Source organism: Arachis hypogaea, chromosome 17 (assembly GCF_003086295.3).
Source record: "Arachis hypogaea cultivar Tifrunner chromosome 17, arahy.Tifrunner.gnm2.J5K5, whole genome shotgun sequence".
Taxonomy (NCBI): domain Eukaryota; kingdom Viridiplantae; phylum Streptophyta; class Magnoliopsida; order Fabales; family Fabaceae; genus Arachis; species Arachis hypogaea.
Window position 1 is genome coordinate 110,541,448 of NC_092052.1, and position 23,201 is coordinate 110,564,648.

Sequence of the window (23,201 nt, forward strand, 5' to 3'; positions counted from 1 at the left end):
CTCAAAGGTCCATCAAGACCACTTCTATGAAGTTGTGGCTAAGAAGAAAGTGATCTCTGAGGTTCCTTCCAAGCTCAAAAAGAATGAGTATCCGGAGATCCGACATGAGATTAGAAGAAGAGGATGGGAAGTTCTCTCTAATCCTATTCAACAAGTCGGGATCTTAATGGTTCAAGAGTTCTATGCAAACGCATGGATCACTAGGAACCATGATCAAAGTGTGAACCGGAATCCAAAGAATTGGTTTACAATGGTTCGGGGGAATTACTTAGATTTCAGTCCGAAAAATGTAAGGTTGGCGTTCAACTTGCCAATGATGCAAGAAAACGCACGCCCCTACACTAGAAGGGTCAACTTTGATCAAAGGTTGGACCAAGTCCTCATGGACATATGTGTGGAAGGAGCTCAATGGAAAGTTGACTCAAGAGGCAAGCCGGTTCAATTGAGAAGACTGGACCTTAAGCCTGTAGCTAGAGGATGGTTGGAGTTTATTTAACGCTCAATCATTCCCACTAGCAACCGGTCTGAAGTTACTATAGACCGGGCCATCATGATCCATAGTATCATGATTGGGGAGGAAGTGGACGTCCATGAGATTATACCTCAAAAACTTTATAAGGTGGCTGACAAGTCTTCCACTTTAGCAAGGTTAGCATTTTCTCACCTTATTTGTCACATCTGCAATTCGGCTGGAATTGACATAGAAGGAGATATCCTCATTGAAGAGGACAAGCCCATCACTAAGAAAAGGATGGAGCAAACAAGAGATCATGGGCCTCAACAAGAGCATGAGGAAATTCCTCACCATGAAATCCCTGAGATGCCTCAGGGGATGCACTTTCCTCCACAAAACTATTGGGAGCAAATTAACACCTCCCTAGGAGAATTAAGTTCCAACATAGGACAACTAAGGGTGGAATACCAAGAGCACTCCATCATTCTCCATGAGATTAGAGAAGATCAAAGAGCTATGAGGGAGGAGCAACAAAGACAAGGAAGAGACATAGAGGAGCTCAAGAGCACCATTGGTTCTTCAAGAAGAGGAAGACGCCACCCTCACTAAGGTGGACCCGTTCCTTAATCTCCTTGTTCTTATTTCTCTGTTTTTTCGTTTACTATGCTTTATGTTTATGTTTGTGTCTTATTACATGATCATTAGTATTTAAGTGTCTATGCCTTAAAGTTATGAATGTCCTATGAATCCATCACCTCTCTTAAATGAAAAATGTTTTATTTACAAAAGAACAAGAAGTACATGATTTCGAATTCATCCTTGAAACTAGTTTAATTATTTTGATGTGGTGACAATACTTTCTGTTCTCTGAATGAATGCTTGAACAGTGCATATGTCTTTTGAAATTGTTGTTTATGAATGTTAAATATGTTGGCTCTTGAAAGAATGATGAAAAAGGAGACATGTTATTTGATAATCTGAAAAATCATAAAAATGATTCTTGAAGCAAGAAAAAGCAGTGAATACAAAAGCTTGCGAAAAAAAAAAAAGAAAAGAAAAATGGCGAAAAAAAAAAAGAAAAAGCAAGCAGAAAAAGCCAAAAACTCTTTAAACCAAAAGGCAAGAGCAAAAAGCCAATAACCCTTAAAACCAAAAGGTAAGGGTAAAAAGGATCCAAGGCTTTGAGCATCAATGGATAGGAGGGCCTAAAGGAATAAACTCCTAGCCTAAGCGGCTAAACCAAGCTGTCCCTAACCATGTACTTGTGGCGTGAAGATGTCAAGTGAAAACTTGAGACTGAGCGGTTAAAGTCGAGGTCCAAAGCAAAAAGAAGAGTGTGCTTAAGAACCCTTGACACCTCTAATTGGGGACTCTAGCAAAGCTGAGTCACAATCTAAAAAGGTTTACCCAATTATGTGTCTGTGGCATTTATGTATCCGGTGGTAATACTGAAAAACAAAGTGCTTAGGGCTATGGCCAAGACTCATAAAGTAGCTGTGTTCAAGAATCAACATACTGAACTAGGAGAATCAATAACACTATCTGAATTCTGAGTTCCTATAGATGCCAATCATTTTGAACTTCAATGGACAAAGTAAGATGCCAAAACTATTCAAGAGGCAAAAAGCTACTAGTCCCGCTCATCTGATTGGAGCTAAGTTTCATTGATATTTTGGAATTTATAGTATATTCTCTTCTTTTTATCCTATTTGATTTTCAGTTGCTTGGGGACAAGCAATAATTTAAGTTTGGTATTGTGATGAGCGGATAATTTATACGCTTTTTGGCATTGTTTTTACATAGTTTTTATTATAATTTAGTTAGTTTTTATTATATTTTTATTAGTTTTTAAATAAAATTCACATTTCTAGAATTTACTATGAGTTTGTGTGTTTTTCTATGATTTCAGGTATTTTCTGGCTGAAATTGAGGGACTTGAGCAAAAATCAGATTCAGAGGTTGAAGAAGGACTGCAGATGCTGTTGGATTCTGACCTCCCTGCACTCAAAGTGGATTTTCTAGAGCTATAGGAGTCCAAATGGCGATCTGTTAATTTCTTTGGAAAGTAGACATCCAGGGCTTTCCAACAATATATAATCATCCATACTTTGTCCAAGTTTAGATGACACAAACTGGCGTTCAACGCCAGCCTTCTGCCCTATTCTGGAGTTAAACGCCAGAAAAAGGTTGCAAAGCAGAGTTAAACGCCAGAAACAGGTTACAAACTGGCGTTTAACTCCAAGAAAGACCTCTACACATGAAAGCTTCAATGCTCAGCCCAAGCACACACCAAGTGATCCCGGAAGTGGATTTCTGCATCATTTACTTATTTCTGTAACCCTAGTAACTAGTTTAGTATAAATAGAACTTTTTACTATTGTATTCAGGGTCTTTGATCCGATCTTTGATCAGTCTTATGCTATCTTAGACCTTTATGGAGGCTGGCCATTCGGCCATGCCTACACCATTATCACTTATGTATTTTCAACAGTAGAGTTTCTACACACCATAGATTAAGGTGTGGAGCTCTGCTGTTCCTCATGAATTAATACAAAGTACTATTGTTTTTTCCATTCAATTCAAGCCTATTTCTTCTCTAAGATATCCATTCGCACACAAGAACATGATGAATGTGATGATTATGTGACGCTCATCATCATTCTCACTTATGAAAGCGTGCCTGACAAACACTTGCGTTCTACATGAAAGCAAGCTTGAATGCATATCTCTTAGCCTCCTGATCGTGAGATCAGAGTCTTCGTGGTATAGGCTAGAATTATTGGCGGCCATTCTTGAGATCCGGAAAGTCTAAACCTTGTCTGTGGTATTCTGAGTAGGATCTGGGAAGGGATGGCTGTGACGAGCTTCAAACTCGCGAGTGCTGGGCGTAGTGACAGACACAAAAGGATTACTGAATCCTATTCCAGTATGATCGAGAACCGACAGATGATTAGTCGTGTGATGACAGCGCATTTTGGACCATTTTCACTGAGAGGACGGGATGTAGCCATTGACAATGGTGATGCCCTACATAAAGCTTGCCATGGAAAGGAGTAGGAATGATTGGATGAAGACAGCAGGAAAGCAAAGGTTCAGAAGGAACAAAAGCATCTCTATACGCTTATCTGAAACTCTCACCAATGAATTGCATAAGTATCTCTATCCTATTTTATATTTTAATTATCAATTCACCATAACCATTTGAATCCGCCTGACTGAGATTTACAAGGTGACCATAGCTTGCTTCAAGCCGACAATCTCCGTGGGATCGACCCTTACTCACGTAAGGTTTATTACTTGGACGACCCAGTGCACTTGCTGGTTAGTTGTACGAAGTTGTGACAAAGAACTAAGATTATGAACGTGCATATTGAGTTTTTAGCGCCGTTACTAAGGAATGAACGATCACGATTTCTGCGCAACGCCGGATTTGGTCCGTCTTGGTCGCTCAACGCCGGGATTGCTCCTTTTGGGGCGTTGAACGCCGGATAGGGGATGATTTGGGCATTCAATGCCCATTTTATGCCATTAATTCCAAAGTAAAGTGTAGACTATTATATATTGCTAGTAAGCCCTGGAAGTTAGCTTTCCAACACCATTGAGAGCGCATCATTTGGACTTCTGTAGCTTAAGATATGCTTATTGGAATGCACAGAGGTCAGGATCTCATAGCATCTGCTAGCCTTTCTTTGCCTCTGAATTTGACTTTGCCAAAACTTGCAGTTTTTGCACTGAAATTACTTGAAATCATAAGAAAAATACAAAAACTTATAGTAGCATTCAAAAACTGAATTTTGCACTAAAACATATTGAAACTTGATAAAATATGACTAAAAACTCTAATAAAACAATATCAAAAAGCGTATAAAATATCCGCTCATCAGAACACCAAACTGAAACTGTTGCTTGTCCCCAAGAAACCAAAGAAAAAAATGGGATGAGTGGAAGAGAAAAATACAATAAGTCTCAAAGTTATCAATGAAGCTTGGTTCCAATTATTTGAATGGGGCTATTAGCCTTTTACTTCTGAACAGTTTTGGCATCTCACTCTCCTTTGAAGCTCAGAAGTATTGGCATCCCTTGGAACTAGATTTCGGATGATATTATTGATTCTCCTAGTTTAACAATAAGTCTCAAGCTTTTTACTTGGCACCTTCACACCACAAGCATATAGTTAGGGGAAGCAACTCATTTGAACTTTTTAGGTCAGAATTTGTTTCTTTTGACCCTCCTAACTATTGATTCTCAAAGCCTTGGATCCTTGCTCTTTTGCCTTTTTCTTTGAGCTTTTTCTCTTTTTTTCTTTTTATTTTTTTTTGGCTTTTTCTTTTTGCTACTTTTTCTTGCTTCAAGAATCAATATTTTATTGATTTTTCAGAGAATCAATAATACTTCTCTAAATTCACTGTTCTTCAAGAGTCAATATGCTCAACTTCAATATCAAATATGCATAGTTAATTCATACATTCAGAAAATAAATATAAGGCCACCACATTAAAATAATTGGAATAACCCATGATATAACTTGAGACCTTGTGCATCTTACTACTTCTTTTTGAAAAAAAAATTCTTTAAGCTTGATGAGGGATACATAGGATATCTTATACCCATAGAAATTTTGAAAATAAACTACTAAAGCAAATAATTCCTAAGAGTGATCATGCAAAAGCTAGAATATAAAACAGGAAATAAGATAAAAGAAGGAATAATGAAACTTAACCACCTCAGTTATGGCGGTTGCTGATCTTCCATGAAGATGATTCACCTTCCTTTAGTGCCTTCGATGATAATATAATCCCAGAGCTTACTCTGCAACACTAAACTTAAAAAGTTTGCTTGTCCCCAAGAAAAGAGGGCTTGGTCCCCTGTTGGCGTTGAACGCCAAGACTGCCTCCCTTATGGGCGTTGAACGCCCATGCTTCCTTCCTTCTTTTGGCATTGAACACTAGTAAGGGGCACTCTCCAGGGTGTTCTGTTTCTCTCTTACGTGTTTCTGTTTCTGTTCTAATGGCTACACATGATCACAAATGTTAGAAAACCTGGGAAAACCTTGAAAATAAAAAATTAAACTGAGATAAAACTGAAATAAACTAAAAGATACTTATGGTTGGGTTGCCTCCCAACAAGCGCTTCTTTAATGTCATTAGCTTGACGTTACTGCTTTCATGTTAGCAGCAGTGTAGAGCTATCTTGCTCAATGTCATCCCCCAGGTAATGCTTGACTCTCTGTCCATTGACGGTGAATCGTTCGTTAGAGTGTCTGTTTTGGATCTCAATACGACCATAAGGTGACATGTTAGTGATCATATAAGGTTCTGTCCATCATGACTTGAGCTTCCTAAGGAAGAGCTTGAGTTTGGAATTGAAGAGCAAGACCTTCTGCCCAGGCTTGGGAAGATATCTTTCTATCATGCCATTTCTTGGCCCTCTCCTTGTAAATTTTAGCATTCTCAAATGCAGCATGTCAGAATTCATCTAACTCATTCAACTGGAGCAACCTCCTTTCTCCTACTGCCTTGGCATCTAAGTTGAGGAATCTGGTCGCCCAATAGGCCCTGTTGATGAGCGGATAATTTATACCCTTTTTGGCATTGTTTTTACATAGTTTTTAGTATGTTTTAATTACTTTTTATTATATTTTTATTAGTTTTTATTCAAAAATCACTCTTTTGGACTTTACTATGAGTTTGTATGTTTTTCTGTGATTTCATGTATTTTCTGGCTGAAATTGAGGGACCTGAGCAAAAATCTGATTCAGAGGCTGAAAAAGGACTACAGATGCTGTTGGATTCTGACCCTGCTGCATTCGAAATGGATTTTCTGGAGCTACAGAAGCTCAATTGGCACGCTCTCAATTGCGTTGGAAAGTAGACATCCTGGGCTTTCCAGCAATTTATAATAGTCCATACTTTGCCCGAGATTTGATGGCCCAAACTGGCGTTCAGAGTCAGCCTAAAATATCTTGGCGTAAAATGCCCAAACTAGCACCAGAATTGGAGTTAAACGCCCAAACTGGCACCAAAGCTAGCGTTTAACTCCAGGAATAGCCTATGCACGAAAAAGCTTCAATGCTCAGCCCAAGCACACACCAAGTGGGCCCCAGAAGTGGATTTCTGCACTATCTGCACTTAGTTATTCATTTTCTGTAACCCTAGGTTACTAGTTTAGTATAAAAACTACTTTTAGAGATTTATTTTGTGTGTCTTTTTGATCATCTTTGAATGCTATCATAGACCATTGTTCACGTTTTGGAGGCTGGCCATTCGGCCATGCCTAGACCTTTTTCACTTATGTATTTTCTACGGTGGAGTTTCTACACCCTATAGATTAAGGTGTGGAGCTCTGCTGTTCTTCATGAATTAATGTAATTACTACTGTTTCTATTCAATCACGCTTGATTCTATTTCTGAGATACTCACTCGTTCTTCAACCTGGAGAATGATATGATCCGTGACACTCATCATTATTTTCAACTCTATGAACGCGTTCCTGGCAACCACTTCCGTTCTATTTGAGCTCAACGTAGTCATTGGGCGATAGCTTGAGTGCGTATCTCTTGGGTATCTAATACACGGACCGAGTCCATGAGATTAGTATCTTCATGGTATAGGCTAGAACCAATTGGCAGCATTCCTGAGATCCGAAAAGTCTAAACCTTGTCTGTTGTATTTCGAGTAGGATCTGGGAAAGGATGACTGTGATGAGCTTCAACCCTGCAAATGTTGGGCGCAGTGACAGTGTACAAAAGGATCAATGGATCCTATTCCGATACTAGCGGGAACCGACAGATGATTAGCCATGTGGTAGCTGTGCCTGGTATTTTTCATCCGAGACGAGAAATTCGACAATTGATTAGCCGTGCAGAAACCGTAGAGGACCATTTTCACTGAGAGAATCCTACAGCTTGCCATGGAAGGGAGCACTCATGATTGGAAGAAGACAATAGGAAAGCAGAAGTTCAGAAGTAACAAAGCATCTCCGTGCGCTTATCTAAAATTTCCACCAATGAATTACATAAGTAACTTTATTTTATTTTATGTTTTATTTATCTTTTAATTATCACAACCTCATAACCATTTGAATCCACCTGACTGAGATTTACAAGATGATCATAGCTTGCTTCAAGCCAACAATCTCCGTGGGATCGACCCAGTACACTTGCTGGTTAGTTGTGCGGAGTTGTGAAAAGTGTGAATCACAATTTCCCACACCACCTGTGTTCCAGTTCCACTGGTAAATCACATGCCTTGCCATAAACCAGTTGGTAAGGGGACATCCCAATAAGGGTCTTGAAAGCTGTTCTATACGCCCAGAGGGCATCATCAAGCTTCCTTGCCCAATATTTTCTAGAGGTGCTCACTATTCTCTCCAGTATTCTCTTGAGTTTCCTATTAGAGACTTCAGCTTGTCCATTTGTCTGCGGATGGTAGGGAGTTGCCACCCTGTGGCAAACGCCATAACGGTAAAGAATGGAGTTGAGCTATTTCTTGCAGAAGTGACTGCCTCCATCACTGATCAGTGTCCTTAGGACACTGAATCTGCTGAATATGTATTTCTGGAGGAACTTCATCACTACTCGAGTATCATTAGTGGGTAATGCAATTTCCTCAACCCATTTAGATATATAGTCTACTGCCACAAGTATGTATATGTTCGAATATGAAGATGGAAAAGGACCCATGAAGTCTATTCCACATACATCAAACAGCTCCATTTCTAAAATCTCTTGTTGAGGCATTTCGTGATGGTGAGGGAGATTTCCAGCCCGTTGACAACTGTCGCAGTTGCGGACAAACTCCCAGGAGTCTTTGAGGAGCATTAGCCAGTAGAAGCCGCTTTGAAAGACCTTGGTGGTTGTACGCTCACCTCCAAAATGACCTCCATAATCTGAGCTATGCCAATGCCATAAGATTTGCTTTGTTTCTTCCTCAGACACGCAACGGCAGATTATACCATCTGAGCACCTCTTAAAAAGATATAGTTCGTCCCACAAGTAGTACTTAGCGTCATGAATGAGCTTTCTAACTTGCTGTCTACTGTATTCCTTGGGAATGAACCTTATCGCCTTGTAATTTACAATGTCGACAAACCAAGGTGCTTTGTGTGTGGCAAAGAGTTATTCATTAGGGAAGGTCTCAGATATCTCAATAGTGGGAGAGGACGTCCCTGTTGCAGGTTCAATCTAGGATAAGTGGTCAGCCATTTGATTTTCTGACCCTTTTCTGTCCCTAATCTCTATGTCAAACTCTTGCAGAAGTAATACCCATCTTATCAATCTTGGTTTAAAGTCCTGCTTCGAGAGAAGGTACTTGAGAGCAGCATGGTCAGTATAGATAATGACCTTAGAGCCGATTAAATAGGATAGAACTTGTCAATGGCATAGACCACTGCAAGTAATTCCTTCTCTATGGTAGTGTAGTTCTTTTGTGCGTCATTTAAAATACGACTGGTATAATAAATGATGTGCAAGAGCTTATCATGTCTTTGCCCAAGGACTGCACCAATTGCATGATCACTGACATCACACATTAGTTCGAATGGTAGGTCCCAGTTGGGAGTAGAAATGACAGGTGTAGAGATAAGCTTTGATTTCAGAGTTTCGAAGGCATGCAGGAAATCCTTGCTAAAAATAAAAGGAGTGTCAATGGCTAAGAGATTGCACAGGGGTTTTGCAATTTTGGAGAAGACTTTAATAAACCTCCTGTAGAACCCTGCATGTCTTAAGAAACTTCTGACTGCTTTGACATTAGTAGGTGGTAGTAATTGTTTAATGACTTCCACCTTGGCCCGATCGACCTCTATTCCCTTGTTTGAAATCTGATGTCCAAGAACAATGCCTTCAGTCACCATGAAGTGACATTTTTCCCAGTTTAAAATCAAGTTAGTTTCTTGGCATCATTTTAGAACTAGGGCCAGATAGTTAAGGCAGGAATAAAAGGAATCCCCAAAGACAAAGAAATCATCCATGAATACTGATAAAATCCATTTTTAGGGTTTATCCTGTGCTTAATCTAGTGGATTTTATCCATTATTCTCACACTTATTCAGACAATTCGCATGTTTTATGTTTTCTTTCCTGATTTTGTGCTATGATTGAAAACATGTTTCTTTAATCTTAATTTGCAATGTTTAATCCCCTCTTATTACCATTTGATGCCATGATATGTGTTTTAAGTGATTTCAGAATTTACAGGGCAGGAATGGCTCAGAGGATGGAAAGGAAGCATGCAAAAATGGAAGGAATACAAGAAGTTGAAGAAATTGCTAAGTTGTCCAGCCTGACCTCATCGCACTCAAACGGTCATAACTTGAGCTACAGAGGTCCAAATGACGCGGTTTTAGTTTTGTTGGAAAGCTAACGTCCGGGGCTTCGAAATGATATATAATTTTCTATAGTGGCCATAGAGCTAGCCAACGCGAACGCGTGCTCCACGCGGACGCGTCGCAGTGACGAAAAACCAGCGTGGCAGATTTCGCCCTCAGCGATTTCTGAGCTGTTTTTGACCCAATTTTCGGCCCAGAAAATACAGATTAGAGGCTATAAAGTGGGGGAATCCATCCATTCATAATATCATACTTCATTAACATAAATTTTAGGATTTAGATGTAGTTTTTAGAGAGAGATGTTCTCTCCTCTCTCTTAGGTTTTAGGAATTAGGATTCCTCTTATTTTATGGTTATTTCTTCAATCACAGGTTCAATGTTCCTTTAATTTATTTTTTACTTTTATTCATTCTATTATTTTAATTGTTATTTATCTTTTCAATTTGGTTTATGAACTTTTCATGTTAAGATTTGACTATTCTATTTAATATTATTTGAGGTATTTCAGATTAATGAATGTTTTATTCTATTTTATGATGCTTTCAATTTAATTTAGATTTATTTTCCCCTTTTAGCTTTGGTTAAGTAATTGGTAACATTTGAGTTATCAGACTCAGCGTTTGATTGAGATTTGTGAATTGCTGATTAATTTGGATCCCTCTAAAGCTAGTCTTTCCATAGGAGTTGACTAGGACCGAGGAATCAAGTTAATTAGTCCATTTGACTTACCTTTATTTAGTAAGGGTTAACTAAGTGGGAGCGATAAACAATTCTCATCACACCTGATAAGGATAACTAGGATAGAATTTCCAGTTCTTATACCTTGCCAAGAGTTTTCTTTATAATTATTAATTTACTTTTCTTGCCATTTAAATTACTTGTTCATTATTTCAAAAACCCAAAAATATACAATTTTCCATAACCAATAATAAATCATACTTCCCTGCAATTCCTTGAGAAGACGACCCGAGGTTTAAATACTTCGGTTATAAATTTTATTGGGTTTGCTTAAGTGACAAACAAAACTTTTGTACGAAAGGGTTCTCTATTGGTTTAGAAACTATACTACCAACGCGATTATTTTTATAAAAATTCTTTACCAGCAGAAATCCACTCGTCAAAATGGCGCCGTTGCTGGGGAATTACAAACATGTGCCTTATTATTAGTTATTGTAAATATTTACTTTTTGCTTGTTTATTTGTTTTTATTTTTGTTTTTATTTTTGCTTTTTTCGTAAATTAAGAGGTTTTTGGTTTTTATTTAGTTATTAAAATTTTCGAAAATAATGTTCCTTGTTCTTTCTTGATCTTCAAGTTGTTCTTGGTGTTCATCTTGACCTTCAAGTTGTTCTTGGTTGTTTTCTTCGTTTTGATCTAAAAATTTTAAGTTGGGTGTCATTTTATTGTTTTTCCCTTTCCTCATTAAATTCAAAAATATCTTTTCTCTTTATTTTAATTGATTTTTTTCGAAAAAAAATTCATATTTTTATTTTAAAATTTTTATGTTATCTTATCTTAGTTTTAAATTTCAAAATTCAAATCTTTTTCAAAAATCATATCTTTTTCAAAATCTTATCTTATCTTATTTCAAAATCAAATTTCAAATTTTAATATTTAAATTCCAAAATTCAAAATTCAAAATTTCAAAATTTAAATTTAAAATTTTAAAAATCAACCCTTTTCAAAATTTAAACCTTTTTCAAACCTTTATCTTATATTGTTGTCAGTGTTTCTAGTTTAAGGAGTTTATTTTCATTAATTTTTTTATTAGTTTTTGTTTTTATTTTCTTTAGCTACTATGAATTCTCATCCCTCTGGTTTCAAGTTTGGTTCTAATGTTGTTGTAAGGAATGAAAACTATAATGAAAATAGGCATCAAGGTTGGAAGAATCAAAGATGGGAGGAGCCACAAGGATTTGATCAACCCTCTTGGTAACAACCCCCTCCAATGTGCTATAACCAACAACCATTCTGTGATGCATACCAAGACAATAGTTATGGTGGACCCTTTCGTGACAAACCATCTCCACCAAATTACTATGGTCAAGAGCCATTCCAGGGAGCGTACAAAGATGATGAATATAGTGGACCCCCTTGTAGTTTCCAATAAGCCCCGCCATATGCTTATGAACTGCCTCCCCAACATACCTTTGAACCACCATACTCACAAGCACCTTACCACCAAACACCCCCATATGACCCTAACCCACATCCACCACACTAACCACCACATGAACCACACCCAGAACCACCACCTCAATATCCACCATCTCCATATCCTTATCAAGAAGAACCACCTCCGTATTATGAGCTCTCTCTCCCAAATGAACCCTCCTATCCACCCCAACTTCCATTGGATAACAACACACTCATCTCTAATATCATTGGTCTCACCTCTACACTCCAAAATCTTATATCCTGCATGGACCAACCCTCTACCTCCAATATTCAACCCTCAAGCTTCAGTACGCTTCCTTTTCAACCACATAATAATCTTCCCATCCCATCACCACCCTCCATGGAAGAGCACCCACATCCATCAATCCAAGAGTAAGGTGATCCCAGTTATGCTATTGATATAGATCAAGAAAGAAAGAATCATCTTCGCAAATCCATACTTCATAAGAAGCTAGAGGAGGCCCTACAGATGAAGGTAGTAGAGACCCTTGAAGTCGAAGGAGTGGTTGAAGATTAGTGAAGGAAGACATCAAGGAGGAGTGTGGTTTTGTCTTAGAGAAAGAGGAGGACCAAAAAGTGGAGGTAGGAGAGACCCTTGCAAATGAAGGAGTAGTTGAAGGGAGTTGTCATGGAAAGGAAATCATCAAGGAAGAGTACAATTTTATACTAAACCAACTGGACAAAGAAGCAATTATTAAAGAGGAAGAAGTGGTTGCAGACTTAGGAGATGCTGAACCTCCATGGGAAAGTCCAGTCATAGAGCTCCCTTCTAAGATGATTGATGTTGATGTTGAGAATGGTGTACAACCTCCAAGGCATATCATGGTTGAAAACTTTGCAGAGGTTAATCAAGAGATGGAGATTAAAGAAGAAGAAGCAGAACCTCCCATGCCCTTGGTGAGTAATGAAGAAGATATTGAATTCAAAGAAAGCTACCAAGAGGAAGAGGTGGAAATTGAAGAAGCTTGCAAAGAGGTGGAAGTTATCAAGGAAGATCACAAGGGAATAGAGCTTGAAATCACCTTGCCAAAGTTGTTGGAGACCTCTCCCCCAAAGCCATTACCATCCAATACAACATTCAAGTGGGTAAAATACTTATCCTTGACCTTTACCTTCCCGCTTGAATATAGGTTACTTAAGACAGATGGTCAACTTCGAGCTCTTTGTGGCTTTACGAGTAAGAGGGAGATGGCTAGTGGTAGGAATTGTCATGCAAGATTCAATATGGTGAAAGGCTCAAAGTTTAAATACAAAGGTTGGTATAAAGCACAACTGAATGGGTCTAGGAGGCTGTTTGGATGCCTTGGTGAGAATTCCGATTGCTTACCACCCGGATGGAATCATGATGATCAACTTGAAAACGGGTGTAGGATCAAGATTTGGGATCCGGGAATATATGAGGATCAAATTTGGGAGCTCAAAGCTTGTGAAGAACTCCATCAAAGCTTGACAAATTTACTTGGTATTGATAGAGCTTATTGGAAGTCCAAGCATTGGTGGAAGTTTCAAGACAAGTTCAAGCACAAGCCACCATGACAAGGAGCTTACCAAATGTCCAACTTAAGGACTTTAACTAAAAGTGCTAGGTGGGAGACAACCCACCATGGTATAATCATTCTTTTTTATTTCTTAATCTTATTTTATTTTATTTTTACTAGTGTTCATTCATAATCTCTGCATATAGCAATATATAGTCTGCATTTGCATCTGCATTCTGCATAATATAAAAAAAACGCACGCGACACGTAAGCATCGCTGATGCGTCCGCATCATAGGTGCCTTCGCAACAAGAAGAAAAGAAGCAGAGAGTCACACGAAAGCGTGGCTGGAGGCGTGCCTTAGGCAAAAACATGCCAACGCGTCCGCGTCACCCACGCGGCCGCGTGGCCCTGCCAAATCGACGTAAAGAGGTGTATGGCTGCAAGTTATGATGGAGTAAGGCTGGATTGATGCTAGAAGCACAAGCCGTACCACGCGACAACGTACCCCACGCGGCCGCGTCGTTTTCAAATTATGGCCATTCACCCGATCGCGTCACCCACGCGATTGCGTCACCCAAAAATCTGGCAAAAAGAGTTTAAAACAAAGAGTTGCGCGAACGCACGGCTGCACTCACGCAAATTGCACAAATCAGGCCACGCGATCGTGTGACCCACGCGTCCGCATCGCATGCAACGCACAGTTTATCCAGATCAGCGCCAGAATTCCTATCTTTTCTTCTCCAATCCTACTTATCTTTCTATTATCATTCTTTCTTCTTTCTTCTATCTTTTCTTACTCTTTCTTCCTCCTTTCTTACTTTCTTTTTCTTCATTTCTTTAACTTCTCATCCTTATTCTCTTTCATTCTATTTTACTTAATTTATCTGCATACTTTCATTCATTGTATTATAATTTTATGCATATTTTTATTTTCTTTCCTAAATTTATTATTTTTCCGCTGATGTTAAATTTTCTTATTCAACTGTTACATCTTTTTTGGTATTATTTTGGTGCTTAGTAACTTGTTTTCCACTGTTGGGTAATATTATCTAAGTCAATGCTCATCTTTTATGATACTTGTATTACTTTTGCATTGACATGAACTTATACTGTCTTTCATTACCCACTCTCTTTTCCATTGTTGCAAATTTTTGCACTCTTGATTTGTCATGTGCTTCTTCTATTTTCTCACTTGCATGTTGTAGCTACCATATAATTGAGACCCTCATCATTTGGCATTAACCCAACCATATTTTAAATTGTTTCCTATCTTTGTTTTTGGGTTACTTTTCTTCTTTTTCCTCTTCTTTCAGGATGGCCACCGAGAAGGGACAGGAAAAGAACTTTTATATGGGGCAACAGACAAGCCCATCTGCACAATCTTTAGAGAATAGCATCAGTTGTAGCAGCCCGTCCACTTGCACATCTTAGCATGCACCGAGGACGGTGCAATCTTTAAGTGTGGGGAGGTCGATACCGATCTCCATGGGTTAGTTACTCTTCTATCTCAACACCAATGGTTTATTTTCCTTGTTAGTTGTTGCATTTGCATGTTTGATTGCATATTTATTTGATTTTGTGCATATTTTACCACCACTTGGTTAAAGTCATATTTACTTTTTCAAGAAACTTTTTAGAGTATTTCACTAATTTAAATTAAAACTTTTTTATTAAACTTGTTTGAAGAAATTTTACACTTGAACATAGTTTAGAGCTCGAACACACAAAACTTGTGAGATTTTTGAGCTTATTTGATTGGTTGCATTTTATCAACCAATATTTTATTTTTGGTGTGTGTTTTTCTCTCTAAAATTGTGATCTTTGTTTTGCTTAATTCTATATTTTCATTGTTTGATGTATGCATGCACTTATATGATTAAGGCCTTGTTTCACTGAGCTTACATACCCATATGGCCTTACCCTTTCATTATCCTTTGCAAACCAATGTTGAGCCTATTATACCCCTTTATTCTTTACTTTAGCTCATCACTAATTCTAAGCGGAAAACAATAATGTCCTTAATTTGAATCCTTGGTTAGCTTAGACTAGTGAGAGTACTCATAAATTAAGTGTGGAAAATTGGGTTTGGAAACATTTGGTTTGAGAATTGAGTATGTTAGAATTTTGTGAAGATGTGAAAGAATGTTGAGAATTTGTTCATGCATTCAATACCTTAATCATATGCCTTAAGAAAAGCAAAAGAAAAAAAAATTATTATGAAAAATGAATTTTATTAAAATAAAAAAAAGGAGAAAAAGAAAAGAAAAAGAGCAAATAAGTAAAAGGAGACAAAATGCCCCAAAGTAAATGGTGGAAGCAATGCATATCTACTGTACTCAAAATTAGGATGCATGAATATGTGGAAAACTTGGTTAATGGATAGTTAGATGTTGTATTATGATTACATGGATTGTCTAAGTTAGGTGGAAAGTTTAGGTTAATTAAGGATTCAGATTTTAGCCCACTCAACCAAATACAATCCTACCTTGACCCTAACCCCATTACAACCCTTAAAAGACCTCTTGATTTGTGTATTTGTGCATTAAAATTTTGTTAATTGGTAGAAGAAGAGCAAGCCTTAGAAAGCAAGGTTAGTAGAGAGTTGAGAGAGTCGAACCTTAAACACTTAAGTGATTAAAGTGTATACACTTCCGGTGAGGGTTCGATGCTCGATTCTTTGTTCCCGACTTTCATGAGCTATCTTCTTCTTGCAAGTCTATTTGTACTTCATTTTTATGATTTGAATTAGTGAAATCCAGTTCATATTTGTTCTTAAAAGATTTGTTTACTTTTAACCAAGTAGGTAGAAACATTTTGCATGTAGTTGCATTCATATAGATAGGTTGCATTTCGTACTTTCTTACTTTCCCCATTCATTCTTTATAGCTTCTCTTGAGCTTAGCATGAGGACTTGCTAATGTTTAAGTGTGGGGAGGTTGATAAACTCCATTTTTAGGGTTTATCATGTGCTTAATCTAGTGGATTTTATCCATTATTCACACACTTATTCAGACAATTCGCATGTTTTACGTTTTCCTTCCTGATTTTGTGCTATGATTGAAAACATGTTTCTTTGATCTTAATTTGCAATGTTTAATCCCCTCTTATTACCATTCGATACTATGATATGTGTGTTAAGTGATTTCAGAGTTTACAGGGCAGGAATCGCTCAGAGCATGGAAAGGAAGCATGCAAAAATGGAAGGAATACAAGAAGTTGAAGAAATTGCTAAGCTATCCAGCCTGACCTCCTCGCACTCAAATGGTCATAACTTGAGCTACAAAGGTCCAAATGACACGGTTTTAGTTGCGTTGGAAAGCTAACGTCCGGGGCTTCGAAATGATATATAATTTTCTATAGTGGCCATACAGATAGATGACGCGAATGCGTGCTCCACGCGGATGCATCGCAGTGACGAAAAACCAGCGTGGCAGATTTCGCCCTCAGCGATTTCTGGGCTATTTTTGACCCAGTTTTCGGCCCAGAAAACACGTATTAGAAGCTATAAAGTGGGAGAATCCATCCATTCATAATATCATACTTCATATACATAAATTTTAGGATTTAGATGTAGTTTTTAGAGAGAGAGGTTCTCTCCTCTCTCTTAGGTTTTAGGAATTAGGATTCCTCTTATTTTTTGTCCCTAAAGTTTGGCAAAAATTTCAAAAATACTCCTAAGTTTTATTTTGTTTCAATTTTGTCCTAGAAGTTTTCGATTTGCATCAAATATACCCTCGACAGCTAAATTTTCAAAAAAATTTAAGATCAATCTAACAATAATGCATGAAAATTATGCTTGATTTGCTTGTATTGAGAGTTGTTCTTATGAAATTGTTGTTGAATTAGTCTTAAATTTTTTGAAAAATTAGTCGCCAGGGGTATATTTGATGCAAATCGAAAACTTTTGGGACAAAATTAAAACAAAATAAAACTTAGGAATATTTTTAAAACTTTTGTCAAACTTTAAGGACAAAAAATATAGTTTACCCTTATTTATTCTATTACTTTAATTGTTATTTATCTTTTCAATTTGGTTTATGAACTTTTCATGTTAAGATTTGACTATTCTATTTAATATTATTTGAGGTATTTCAGATTAATGAATATTTTATTCTATTTTATGATGCTTTCAATTTAATTTAGATTTATTTTCCCCTTTTGGCTTTGGTTAAGTAATTGGTAACACTTGAGTTATCAGACTCAGCGTTTGATTGAGATTTGTGAATTGCTGATTAATTTGGATCCCTCTAAAGCTAGTCTTTCCATAGGAGTTGACTAGGATCGAGGAATCAAGTTAATTAGTCCATTTGACTTACCTTTATTTAGTAAGGGTTAACTAAGTGGGAGCGATAAACAATTCTCATCACACCTGATAAGGATAACTAGGATAGCATTTCTAGTTCTTATACCTTGCCAAGAGTTTTCTTTATAATTATTAATTTACTTTTCTTGCCATTTAAATTACTTGTTCATTATTTCAAAAACCCAAAAATATACAATTTTCCATAACCAATAATAAATCATACTTCCCTGCAATTCCTTGAGAAGACGACCCGAGGTTTAAATACTTCGGTTATAAATTTTATTGGGTTTGCTTAAGTGACAAACAAAACTTTTGTACGAAAGGGTTCTCTGTTGGTTTAGAAACTATACTACCAATGCGATTATTTTTATAAAAATTCTTTACTAGCAGAATTTCGTTCGTCAAATACCTTAAGGAATTTCTCAACCATGTCAAAGAATATGGAGTGCATGCACCTTTAAAAGGTGGCAGGTGCATTATAGAGGCCGAATGACATTCTTCTATAAGCAAACACGCCGTATGGGCATGTGAATGCTGTCTTCTCCTGATCTTGAGGATCTACTACAATTTGATTGTAGCCTGAATAGCCATCAAGGAAGCAGTAGAATGCATGCCCAGCTAGTCTCTCTAGCATCTGGTCTATGAATGACAGAGGGAAATGATCCTTTCTTGTGGCATTGTTGAGTCTCATATAGTCAATACACATACGCCATCCTGTAACTATTCATGTAGGAATTAGTTCATTATTCTCATTGTGGATGACTGTCATCCCTCCTTTCTTGGGGACGACTTGGACAAGACTCACCCATGGACTATCTAATATAGGATAGATAATCCCAGCCTCCCGCAGTTTTGTGACTTCTTTTTACACCACTTCCTTCATAGCTAGCTCAGGTGCCTTTGTGGTTGCAGCACTGGCTTGGCATCCTCTTCGAGCCTAATCTTGTGCATGCATTGGGTTATACTAATGTCTTTTAAGTCACTTATGGTCCATCTGAGAGCTGTCTTGTGTGCTTTCAGCACCTAAATCAGTGCTCTTTCTTCCCGCGCCTCCAGAGTGGAGTTTATAATCACAGGATAGGTGTCGTCATCTCCTAGAAAGACATATTTCAAGGATGATGGCAGTAGTTTGAGCTTGAGTTTGGAGGGTCCCTCCTTCTCCTTGGGAGCTTCTAAGGCCTTCTCTTGCTCTCCTGATGTTTCTTGGTCAGGGATGACATCGTTGAGGATGTCAGTCAACTCCTCCTTTAGGCCTTCAACCGTATGGATCTCTTCCACCAAGGAATCGATGATATCAACTTTCATGCACTTGTCTGGTATATCCTGGTATTGGATGGCCTTGGTGGCATCCAGTATAAACTCATCCTCATTGACTCTCACGGTCACTCTCCTTTTTTCCACGTCAATGAGGGTTCTTCCTGTGGCCAGAAAAGGCCTCCCTAGAATAATAGACACATTATTGTGTTCTTCCATATTCAAGACTACAGAGTCTGTAGGGAATGCAAAGGGTACAACCCTTACAATCAGGTCTTCAATTACTCCTGATGGAAATTTAGCCAACCCGTCAGCCAGTTGAAGGCATATGCGGGTTGACTTCTTGGATCTGTTCGAGTTTCTCTATCAGTGAAGAGGGTATCAAATTGATACTCGCCCCAAGATCACATAGAGCTTTCCTTTTGCAGGCGTCTCCCAGGTTGTAGGGTATTACAAAGCTTCCAGGATCCTGGAGCTTTTCTAGTAGATCCTTCTGGATGACTGCACTGCACTCTTCAGTGAGGAAGACTGTCTCTACTTCCCTCAAGTCCTTCTTATAACTTAATATGTCCTTCATAAACTAGGCATAAGAGGGTATTTGTTCAAGGACCTCTGCAAATGGGATTTTGATCTCCAATGTCTTGAGGTAGTCTGTAAATCTAGCAAACTTCTTATCCTTTTCCGTTGTCAAATTTTCATTTAATGCCCTGGGTCATGCCTTGGGATACTGTTTTTCCATTTTCTGATGTTCCTTCTCTCCCTTGCTTCTCACTATCGTGAGACTGGCTGTTTAGTGTCCTTTCACTCCTCAACTGGATGGATTAGCACTCTTCTCTTATCTGTGCAAACAAGTGCTACCCTACCTGGTCCAACTGTGCTTCCATATTCCTTATGGAGGCTTTGATCTCCTGAATAAAGCCTTGCTGGCTCTTTACAAGTTCTGCTAACGCAGGTGCCAGGTCAAGAAAGTTCAGTGGAGCCTGAGGAGGAGGGTTGTTAACTGAACTTTACAGGCTCAACACTTGTTGTGTGAGAAAGTTCAGCTGCTGGATTAAAGATTCATTTTGTTCATGAATAACGGATTTGGTTGATACTCCGTTGTCTTCCCTTTTCATTGAAGTCTTCTTTGATGAGTATAGGTATTGGTTGTTAGCCACCATCTCAACGAGTTCGTTGGCCTACTCTAGAGTTTTCTTCATATGTAAAGAGCCACCCACAGAATTATCCAGGAATACCTTGGCTCTTTCAGAGAGTCTGTCATAGAAGATATCCAGCTTGACCCACTCTGTAAACATTTCAATGGGACATTTTCTGAACATCAACTTGTACCTTTCACAGGCGTCATAGAGAGATTCGCTCTCAACCTGCTTAAAAGTCTGAATATCCCTTCATAGCTTAGTTAGTTTCCTTGGCGGAAAGTACTTGTTTAGAAATTTGCTGACTACCTCACTCCAGGTGTTCAAGCTCTTCTTTGGTTGGACATCCAACCAATCTTTTGCTTGATCTCTCAAAGCAAATGGGAAGAGCATCATCTTGTAGACTTCAGGATCCACTCCATGAGTCTTTACAGTATCACAAATCAGCAAGAAATCTGATATAAACTTGTTGGGGTCTTCCTGTGGAAGCCCATAAAACTGGAAGTTCAGTTGTACCAGGATGATTAACTAAGGGTTGAGCTCAAAATTGTCTACTCCAATAGGAGGTGTACTAATGCTCCTTCCATAGAAGTCAGGAGTAGGAGCTGTATAAGACCCCAAAGTTCTTCTGGGTTGTGCATTCTCATTTGGATCCATAGTGATTTTTGGTATTCTTGCACAGGAAAGAGACAAAGAAAAGTGGGAGTCTCTATGTCAAAGGATAGAGAACTCCAAGTGAGATACCCATGAAGAAATAACAAGAATTAAAAATATCTAAAACTATTTTTTTAATTAATTTTGAAAATAAATAAAAAATAGAAAATGAATAATTAAAAATTTCAAAAATTAAAAAGAGAAAGTCAATTAAAGATTTTGAAGTTCAAATTTGAAAGAAAGAAAGACCAATGAAACACTAAACTTAAAATTAAAATAGGATAAAGCAAACAATTAATTAAAAAGATTTGAAAATAAGATAAAAGATTTGATTTTAAAAAGTTTTGAATTTAAAAAGAGAGAGAGTCAATCAAAGATTTGAAAATTTAAAATTGAGAGGAAAAAGTCAAACAAGATAGGATAAGATTTAAAATTTAAGGCAGAAGATTTGATTTTAAAAAGTTTTGAATTTAAAAAGAGAAAGTCAAACAAAGATTTTGAAAATTTAAATTTGGAAAGATAACAAAAAGATACTAATAGGACACCAAACTTAAAAATTTTTTAAATTAAAGCATTAAATTTCGAAAATTTGACAAGGGAAAACACTAAAAGACACTAAACTTAAAAATTTGAGATCAAACAAAAAAATAGCAAGAACAGTTCGAACACCAAGAAAGAAAAACAAGAACAATTTTCAAAAAACTCAAGAAGAGAAACAAAAAACTAAAGGGATACCAAACTTAAAAATTGACATAACACTCAAACTAAAGAAAAAATTTTGAAAACTTTTCGAAACACAGAAAACAAAAAACAAAATTAAAAGAAAAACAGTAAAAAGTACCTGATCTAAGGAACAAAACAACCGTTAGTTTGTCAATTACAAAATAATTCTCGGAAACGATGCCAAAAACTTGGTGCACAGAATTTAGACTCCGCACAACTTAACCGGCAAGTGCACCGGGTCGTCCAAGTAATACCTCAGCTGAGTGAGGGTCAATCCCACGAGAAAAGATGGATTGAGCAAGTAGTGGTTATCCTGTAGATCTAAGTAAGGCGAATAGAAAGTTGATTGGTTGTTGTTGAATGCGCATAAAATAAATAAGAAAGCAATAACGAAATAGCGGAGAAACAATAGTGAGAAATCAGTTAAGGATTCGGAGATGCCTTATCTTTCTGGATTAACTTTCCTTACTGTTTATTCCAATCATGAGTGATTCATTCCATGGAAAACCGTAAGTGATTAATGCCATGCCAATTGACATTAATCTCCTCTGATTCATGACAAATGCCACGCCAATGGTCATTTAATATGAACGAGGATGAAGCTCTAGCAATTCAATCTCTGGTGATCCTACTCAAAATGCCACAGATAAGGTCAGATCTTCTGGATCGGAGAATGAAGCTTTAATTATGATTCTAGTTTATACCACAAAGGCCCTAATCGCCCCAGATCCCGGCTGAACAGATGTTCCCAAGTCCCCAATGGGATTGTTGATTAGCCGTCTAAGATATGTAATCTCAAGCTTGTAGTTCAATGATATCCCTCCCGAGACTCACAAGAACTCATGTAGAAAAAAGGGTCATACTCCCGTTCCACCCCAGATTCATAAAGATGAAGAACGAGAATGCATCTTAGAATGGAATCAAACATATATTGAAATAGAAACAGCAATATTATTAATCCATGAGAATCAGCAAAGCTCCTAACCTTAACCTAGGAGGTTTAGTTGCTCATGATTTAGAAGAAAGAAAATATGAAATGTGTAAAAGGTCAAGAGTTACTAACAAGGGTGAACTCTTGTCTATATATACTAATCTAATGTCTAAGGATTACAAAAATAAGATAAACTAGACTCATGGTACGAAAATCTACTTTCTGAGCCCACTTGGTGAGTGTTTGCGCAGAACTTAGGGTGAATTCAGGTGTTGGGACTCCACTTGGGGCGTTGAATGCCAGATTTGGTCCATCTTGGGGGTTCAACGCCGGACTTGCTCCTTTTGGGGCGTTGAACACTGGGTAGGGGATGATTTGGGTGTTTAATACCCGTTTTGGGCCATTAATTCCAAAGTAAAGTGTAGACTATTATATATTTCTGGTAAGTCCTAGAAGTTAGCTTTCCAACGCCATTGAGAGCGCGTCATTTGGACCTCTGTAGCTCAAGATATGCTCATTGGAATGCACGGAGGTCAGGATTTGACAGCATCTGCTAGCCTTTCTTTGCCTCTGAATCTGACTTTGCCAAAACTTGCAGTTTTCGCCCAAAAATTACCTGAAATCACAAGAAAAATACCAAAACTAATAGTAGCAACCAAAAATTGAATTTTACACTAAAACATATTGAAACTTGATAAAATATGACTAAAAACTCTAATAAAACAATACTAAAATGCGTATAAAATATTCGCTCATCAGGGAG